The sequence below is a fragment of the Meleagris gallopavo genome, chromosome 3, assembly GCF_000146605.3.
Source record: "Meleagris gallopavo isolate NT-WF06-2002-E0010 breed Aviagen turkey brand Nicholas breeding stock chromosome 3, Turkey_5.1, whole genome shotgun sequence".
NCBI lineage: Eukaryota > Metazoa > Chordata > Aves > Galliformes > Phasianidae > Meleagris > Meleagris gallopavo.
The window spans coordinates 42,189,991-42,199,251 of NC_015013.2; positions in this window are offsets into that span (position 1 = coordinate 42,189,991).

Here is a 9,261-nt window from a genome sequence, read left to right on the forward strand (position 1 = left end):
AGATTTAATAACAGTCTTGTAGTGAGGATGTGTGAGAGAAGAAGGCTGCCTGGCACAAATATGTGAGACCTGCTCATGGTACAGAGGGTGCTGAGGACCTATAAGACAAAACTTTGAAGATGAAATGTATTCTTACAATAATTGCTCAGTTCATGTTTATATGTACTGTGTGATAACTGCTCTTTTAGGCAGGTTTTCCAGGTGTGTTAATTGCCTGCTGAGCTCACTGAGTTCCCTGACGGATGAATTCTATGCAAACTTCAGACACCACACAGTGTGATTCCTGTAAAGTTGCAAAGTGAAAATTTTACTTGATTGACCTAAATAAAATTGATTATATCAGCTAAGACTTCAGTAAAGGACAACGGGGAACATAATTTTAGCTTTAGAGAGGCTTTGATGAAAGTACGCGAATAGAATATCCACACCGGTGATGCAGCCTTTGCAAGAGACCTTGTAATACAAATGTATTTTGAGAACCCAATCAATTGTTGAAAAAAATGGTGGTTTTTTTTTTTCCCTTAGCTTTATAAGTTAGTCAGTGGGGAGTTTAATGTCAGAAGTTCCTCCTTTAATCAAAATAATGGATGTGTGTCAGATTACTTGATTTCATGGGAATTGTGGAATATAGAAAACTTACTTCTCTGAAAAGGTAGAATTTTTATCATGTTATTCTAAGAAATGATAAGCTTAGTATTATTAATTGCAATGTTGTTCTTCTTTTTAAACATAAAACAAAAAAAACCTTCCTGTGAGGTATTTACTGCTTAAATGAAAACTCTCTAAAACTCAGTTCAGAGTACTGTACAGAAATGGTTCGACTGTCCAAAGGGTTTTTGGCATCTTTTGTAGGACTCGAAATAAGTCAGTACAATTGTGGTGGAGACTTGAGGCTGGTTCTCCAATGATATGCCTCTTTATCTCCTGACTTTTCGGTTGTATAGAACATGAGAATGAGAGTTTAGGTTTCATCATTCATCTGTACATTGATCTGTATAATCAGTTTCAGATTCCTCCAAAGATTGGCAGAATCCCCCAACATGGAGATAAAGCAAGACTTTGTATACTTAATGCAAAACAGAGAATAGGTGGTGCAAGGAAAGACATGGAGACTCCATACCACAAGACACTGCTACTTTTATGTTACACGTTCAAATCTACCTGGCAGAAATAATAGGAAAGAATAGTGGTGGTGGTGGAGCTGGGTAGTCTGGAGAAGTCTAGAGGCCAGTCTTGTCTCTCTAAGGGAAATGTTCTGCTTTGAAGTGAACTCAGCTGTTAAATGTCTTGCCTAGCTGTAGCTGGTCAATTAGCCTGTTTGACTAATCAAAGCATATGTTACCACAGGCATATCAGCACGTGCATAGCTGCTGATCAGCATGCCTATAGCTATTGCATATGGTTGCCTTTGTCTGGCAGAAATAGTGAAAGGGATATTTGGAGCACTGGGTTTGGTGGTGGTTAGGACTGAATGTAGAGGGCAAGGAACAGTAAAACCTGAGGAACGCCACCACATTGCTTAATTTTTCCTATGCTACTCAGCATCTTTCCAGGTCTTTCCAGTTTGGCTCCCCATAATGTGAAAGGAACACAGGAGAGCAACTCACTGAAATTATCTGAACCCTCAGAAGGCTATTTTATGCTTCCATTAATCTGACTTGCTTACTTATCCTTTTAATTTTTCTTCCACTTAAAATAACTTCCGGAGTGTGGATTAGATGCTATATTAAAAACAGTGAAATAACCCAAACCTTCACAAGCGTGTTCAATATGAAAGTCGAAAGTGGAGGATTTTGGTGCTTTTTATTCCAAACTTAATTCAATAATAGAGTTTTCTGGCTGTTGCAAAGGAAACTTTGTGCTGCGCACTGTATAAATGCAACGCTTTATATCAATGCCACCATATTTTTTCCTTTGAGAAAACATTTGCACCTTTCATTATTTCTGCAGTTACATGTCTTCTCATGAGAAAACCATGTCTTAAAATGAAAATAACCCTTTCAACTGTATTTCACTTGTCTGGCACCTCAAGTATCAGTGAAGTTGCACATACAGTGAGCTCTGTTTTCTTCTGTTAAAAATACTGATATTTTTTTGATACCTGCTAACAGGTCCAATGGCAATTGCAGGCTTTTCCTAAGCAGCTTCGGGGGTCAGAATACCAAAGTACAAGTAGATGTGATCTGTGCTTAGCTTGTGGATGAAATGCCTCAATCTCATCAAAGTCCTGATGACCAGTGCTGTTTGTGAGCCCTGATGCTGTTACCGTGATCTTATCTCGCAGCAAAGATTCCAGTCCCACTTTCGTTAGCTTGCTTTGGGAGAGGAGCTGGTGTTAAAAACTTGAAAGTCATGGATGTCTGGCTGCTCCTAGTGGGACCATGGGACTTTAATAGGACCTAGGAAATAATATGGTTGACATTTGAGCAAAATGAGTTTACATGTCAGAGAGAACATAGCCTGGATCTCTTTTGTTTACAGTCTTTCTGTTAGTACGTTATTCTTGTATATTGTTTGTAACCACTGAGAAGTGTCTGCCTGTAGCTGTCACTACAGCACTACAGTGGTCTCCAGATATTTTGAGTCCATGTTTGTGTGTTCATTGATTGGATAAGGGACAGGAAAGCAGTATGCCTTCCCAGAAAATTGATTTTTGAAGCTGCATCATTGTTTAGATTTCTGTTTCAACCTTAGGAACTCCAGTGCACAAATTATTTCCTTTATCCAGAGGCAGTGCTGGAATTTCTACGTTTATTTTACTAATAAGAACAAATCTTACACACAGAAATTTTATGGAAAAGAAGCCAAGCATCTCTTACAAATGGAAGGTCCTTATACAAGCTTGTGCTTTTTTCTCAGGCTCACCTCTATTAACTTTTCAGAAGTGGCAAGCCAGTGTGATGCTGAAGGCATTCAGGTTGTCGCTGGGCAACTCTACACTGTGTGCTGGAGCAGACAGACAGGTGTTTGCATACAGGCTGTTGGGGGCAACTAAGCAAACCTGCTCCCAGAGTGCTGATTTGGGGCAGCTGTGGTAAATTAAACATTTGCAGTGGGAGGTGCTGTCTATGATAGTCATTATCTGTGAAGCATAAAAGGCTTTTCAAAAGGGTGAGAGGCTGAGATGCCTTTCATGAGTACTTTTTGGTGCCTGGGACACAAATGTGTATCATTGTCATTTGAGAGAGCATGATTTGTTTAGTTTGTTAAAGATGATGGATTTTCTTCTCTTAATTGACAGTGACATTTTTGTGCTTTTGAGGGGCTTTCTTTTCAATAAGAGATACAAAACCAGATCCACTGTGTTGTTCTGGAGGTTTGTGTCATCAGCTGTGTTAGAAAGAAACAAGTGGAATGTGCTATTTTTCTATTGTAGCATACCATCTGCTATGTGTACATACAATCACAGAATCATTATGATTGGAAAAGACCTCTAAGATCCCCACCATGCCCACTAACCATTATCCCTCAGGCCACATCTCCACATTTCTTGAACACCTTCAGGGACTGTAACTCCACCACCTCCCTGGGCAGCCTGTGCCCCTGCCTCCCCACTTTGAGAGAACAGCCTTCCTTCATGGTATGCCAGTAGATCTTCTCAAGGGGAAGATATAAAGAGCCTGGATTACAGCTCCTATTTTTCTCACCTTGAGTACTAATAGAGATGGTGAGATGCAGTGGGGAGAAATGTGTCCACGTAAAGGGAAGTGATGGGTTTCTTTATTTCTCAGTAATTTCAGTTCAGTTGTACTGTTTGAACCCACACGACTGTTCACAGTGTCCCATCAACCAAGATGAAATCTGAATGGGAGATCTCAATAGTAAACTGAATTTGAGTATAATTTGAAAAGCTAATGCATTTTCAAAGAGCATAAGAAGCTACAGATGTGATGTGGAGGAGCTCACATAAATAAAGGTTGGTGCCCAGCACCACAGCCTAATGCCAACACAGGCTGGGGTGGCTGCCAAAAAAGGTAGTGTGTCTCTGCCATCACCTCCACTACTCATGTTGCTCCCCGTTTCTGTCAGTACAGAAATATTGATGAGATCTCAGGGGGAATCACAGTGATCATAGTGAGGAACTGATCAGATTTATGGTCTGTTCTCTCTTTTGTAGTTTTAGCTTGGATGGATTTGCTTGCTTCTTCCTGTGGACTCAGTAAATGCTGCAGTGATTGGATGTGGGGGACAGGACAGAAGTGGAAAGGAACAGTCAGAAACTGAGGGAAAGATGTGAGCTTTTCTTGGTGTCACAGACCTTTAAATTGAAACCATGGAAGGCTTCAGGATAGGGATGGGACACAGGGAGAAAGGGCTATGGACATAGGCTAGATGTGTTCACTCTTGATGTGAACTTCTTAAATATGCTTTTTAAACTATTCTTCTTGTAATACTATTCATTGTACTTTAAATACAAGAACTTTTCTTAATTGTTATTAACCTTCATCAGGATAAGAGGTGAATTCTGTTGGGTGCAGTACAAACACTTATTAAAGTGCCTATCCTACCTGGCCAATCTTGCAGCTCAAGAAGATAAATGGTACAAAAGCAGTGTAAGTCCGTGCTGATTAACCTGACCACAGAGAGTGATTTCATTATAAGTGTCTTGAGGAAGAGGTGTCTTAAATAGAGATTCTTTGGGATTCAGAATGTCATTTTTATTTCTGATGGTGCTTAATAAATACATGCATTAAGTCTCCTTTGAGTCAGTAAGACTTTATGCTCAAGGTAAATTCCTCTCTGGATTAGATGGGGCTGCAGATAGTTTTGTAACTGAAATGCAAGACTGATTTTAGTGACGTGGAAAGGGGGGGAAGGTATCTGCTTTCCTGTTTAATGCACCACAAACAGAGAGAAACAGCATGCACTGTGAGAATGAGAACAAAAAGCTGGCACTTCGTGGGCTGAAGTAGTTGGACTCAATAGAAAAGATCTCAGTAAATGAGAATGGCTTATGTTGACCTTAACTGAGGTGGTCACCATTAGGAAGCTCTCAGTCACAGGGTGGCCAATGGAAAATAAGAGTTGCCCTTGCCTCATTTATTGTTAAGTGTATAGGGACCCTAATTATATTAGTGTTCACTGCATATTGCATATCTTCTGTATTTCCCATTTCCTAAACTCAATGTATATGGAATTAGAGTACAGTTAAATTATATTAATGATTATGCACAGCAAAAGTAAACTGAAATGGAAAGCCTTATTGAGATAACTGAAATTAGTTACTATTCATGTCTGTTTTGAGTACAGCATCAAGTACATCCCAAAACATCTCAAATTCATTAGACTTTGGTTCATGAAGAGGGCAGAAGATGTACAATGGGAAGTAATCACTTAATAACCCAGCTAATTCTCTCAGTCAAAAAGTAGCTATAGATACGAAAATGGCAAAGGGCAAGGCTGAATTAATTGCAGTAAATCTTTGCAAGATTTCACTTACAGAAGCACTGGGGCAAGATTTACTGCCCCCAGAAGTCTTAAAATGGGGTGGGTTTGGCACTGACTAGCAGAGCAAGACTTGGATTGGAGAACAAAACACGTAAATCTGTACGCCAACTCATGCTGTTTGATCTCAACCAAGGCTTCAAGGCAAGGCTGGATGTTTCAAAGCCAGGCTGGTTGTGGCTCTGGGCAGCCTGGTCTAGTGGTTGGCAACCCTGCGCACAGCAGGGGGGTTGAAACTAGATGATCCTTGAGGTCCTTTTCATCCCGGGCCATTCTATGATGCTGTGTTGTGAATATATTTGGCCTGTCATTTGAATTGTGCTAAGGGAAGAATCATGTCTCACCTGAAGGTTTACGTCTTCTGTATTTGAAGCGAATGGTAACAGTGGCCAATTAGAAGTATCCGAGCATAACATTTGCAGTGAGAGAATACAGAAATAGAAGGTATGGTCTGATTTCCAAACCTAACCTTCAGATGCTGTATCACAGTAATCGCTCTTAATTATGAGAATTTGGTTTCATTGCCATGCAGAAAGCGAACTGCATGAGTCATAGACAGAACAGTTTGCTTTTAATAAAATGGATACGGTAATAAAAAAAAATCAGTTTGACTCCAAAACCATCTACTCGTCTAGACAGATAGTGCCAAGCCCGTGTCTGCTGAGAAATATCTTCCTAATACTTCTGTAATAATGCTACTACTTTTACAGTACTTCCCATTTTTCAAAGTGCTGTACCCAGTTAATTCACTGTTGGCTGTGCTTGAGACAGCCCTTTGCGGAGTTTGATAGCATTTTTGTGTCTTGCTCTTCTGTAATGTGCTTTTTTGAATGCCATGGCCAATCAATTAGGGAATCACAAGAATGTTTTGGGCAGCAGTTCCCAGGGTTGGTCAATAATTCTTGTCCCAGCTCTTCCAGGGTTGCCTATTCATCCTTTCCTGGCAGAGACCCTGTGACTCCCCATTCCCTTCCTCCATAAAAAGCCCTTGTTGTGGCCAAATAGCCTACATAAGCCTATTTTCCTTATGGCTGCTCTCCTCAGACTGGTACCCAATGGGAAAGTGGATTTGCACCTTTCTCCACCTGTAATTTGCCTGCTTTGTGTCAGAAGCTCTCTTTGCCTTTATTCTTTCCTGGCTTTTCACGCCAGGATCTCTTTCTTCCCTCCTCCTGTGTGGCTTTCCCAAGAAAGTTGCTTGTGTCCACTGAAGGGGAGAAAATGAAAAAAAATTGAGGGGTAGAAAAGGGAGGGGAGGGCAGAGCTTCCCACATGTCTTAGCGATTTCCTTAGCTTAGCATCAGTCTCCTGGGTGGCTCTATTGCTCGTATCTGAAGGAAGGCTGCAAAGAGGTTGGAGACAGGCTCTTTTCAGTCATTCCCAGTGCCAGGACAAGAGGCCATGGGCACAACTTGGAACACGTGACATTTCCTCTGAACACCAGGCAGCGCATCTGTGCTGTGCAGGTGACGGAGCACTGGCACAGGCTGTCCAGAGGCTGTGGGATCTTCTCCTTGAGGATCTTTGTAAGCCACCTGGCTGTGGGCCTGAGCACTCTGCTCTGGGTGGGCCAGCTGCAGTGGGACTGGGCCAGAGGGACCCAGAGGGTCCTGCCTGCTTCAGCTATTCTGTGAGTTCGTGATATGGTAAAGGGAGAGAAGGACATTGCTTTGGAGGAGAAGATGATGAGATTCCTATTGTTAAGGCAATGGTACAGTGGTAATAGCAGGAGGGAGAAGAAGGGTGTTGGATAGGGCTGGAGACTGGCAGGCAACAGGTTATGGAAGAAAAAAGGAGGATGTTCTGGCAGTAGCAGGTTGAGAGGTTTCTATAGTCACTGAACTGGAGAGAAGCTGGTCCCTGACTAAGTGGCATGCATGGAGTTTGTGTCTAGAGCAGCAGGACATGAAGAGTTCAAAGTCTGTGCACTGGGGGCGAGCAAAGCAAGTTGCAAAGCATAATATCCTTTGTCTCTCCCAAACTCTACTGTTTTTAAATAAGTGAAACGTAGGAGTTAAAAAAAACAAGTAGAGGGCAGGCCAGCCCTTCTCCATGGTGCACAGCAGGGTTGTGTGTCAGCTGCCAGAGGAAGGCTGCCTTGGGCTGAATCAAGCCTAGTGCATGGGGTGTTTGCTCCTGATATCTGAGTCTGAAGCTTGACCTCCAGAAACACAAGAAAACAGCAAAAATGAAGCTATTGTCACGTCGCAGGGCAGGAGATCAGTCTTGTCTGGCACTGCTCAGGCTCATCATCTGAGCTCCTTTCATCTAAATAGACACTGCTAACACTCCAGTGAAGCATGGGGATTATTCATGTTTCCCACCTGTGTGGAAGAAGTATGCATTACAGCTTGCTAAAAATCACTGGAAGAAGGTTTTAAAATAATACTTAAAAACTGCTGATTCATCAGACATAAACTTTCCACAGAGCTCTGTCTGACAGGAGTCAGGCCATGCTGGCCAACTAACCCACTTTAGAATTAGAAAATAACAGTCGGAAAGGGAAGAAACAACACTCAGCAAGACTGTGAGGGCTAAGAGCACTGAAAGTCAGGCCCATATCAGCAATGCAGAGGTCCCGGCTACTTAATATCCACTGCAAAGATTTCCTGCCTGAAAAAAAGAGCCTATTAATACCACTCAATGTTTTGAGGTTAAATCATGTGCTTAAAGCTTTTAGGTTCTCAGATTAAAGATGCTATTAGATACACAGTGTATCTATAAAAGGGAGCTCAGCATGCTATTTCTGGGGGGCATATCGCTGCTCAAGGGCAGTAGATGTGGCCCCAAAGCACTGTGACCCTCCCCCAGCTCACTCTTCAGGCTCTTATTTGATTCAAACTCCATCCTTTTCTCAGTTTTTTTTTCCCCCAAACCTTGTTAACTCTGCTTTATGTTTCAGCTGTTAGGTATATTCCTTTGACTTCCAATGCTCCCGTTGAAGAATATACAAGTTGTTTTATTTAAGCTGCATGACTAGAGCTATGCCCTCTCTTAGCTGATGGCACACATTCTCCTTCTGAAGCCTTGCGCCTGGTGCAGCACTCCAGATCTGCTAAGTAGCAGCTCTGCATTAGGTACAGAGCAACGTGGTTCTGCAGATCTGAGCTACACGACATCCGCTGCTGAATGTCAAAACCTCTTTCCTTGCTGAAATCTCATGGAGGTGTTGCTAATTAAAGGATATTTCTTCCCTCGGCTCTGATTCGTAGCAGAGGCCTGAATACAGTTTGGATCTTAGCATTTAGGGGTGCTCTCAAAATAAAATTTGAAAAAGGAATAAGCCTCCTTTACCCCTGTGTTGCAGCAGCACGAGGGTGTTGGGCTGTGATTCTCCCAGAGGCAGCCAGGACTGCAAAATTCCAAAGTCATTTTCAGTTTTACGTTACCCTTTTTTGGGTCAGCAGCCAATGTGTGCTCGGAGCTGCATTTATTTCTGTTTTGGTGATGATGCTGAGTAAAATAGGGCCACATTTTAAAAGCCCCACATTTTAAAAGTTCATCATTGGAAATTAAAAAGCTGATATCTTCCCCCTCCTCCCCCCCCCCCCTCCCCCAGTAAGAATCCCGCAGGTAAATCAAAGCCAGACCTTGTCAGCACCCAGCTTGCTGGTTTCGAATTCCCAGGCACTCTTCCCTATCCACACGGGCTGGTTGCAACCGCAGCAGCCAAACTCGCCTACGGAGCAGAAATCGCTTCGCTGAACCACGAACTGCGCAGTTGCTCGGACGCAGGTGGGGATCCCGATGCCCGGCTGTGACCCTCCCTTGCTGCTAGAGAGCGGCACCCCGCGCTCCCACTCGCAGCCAGCAGCC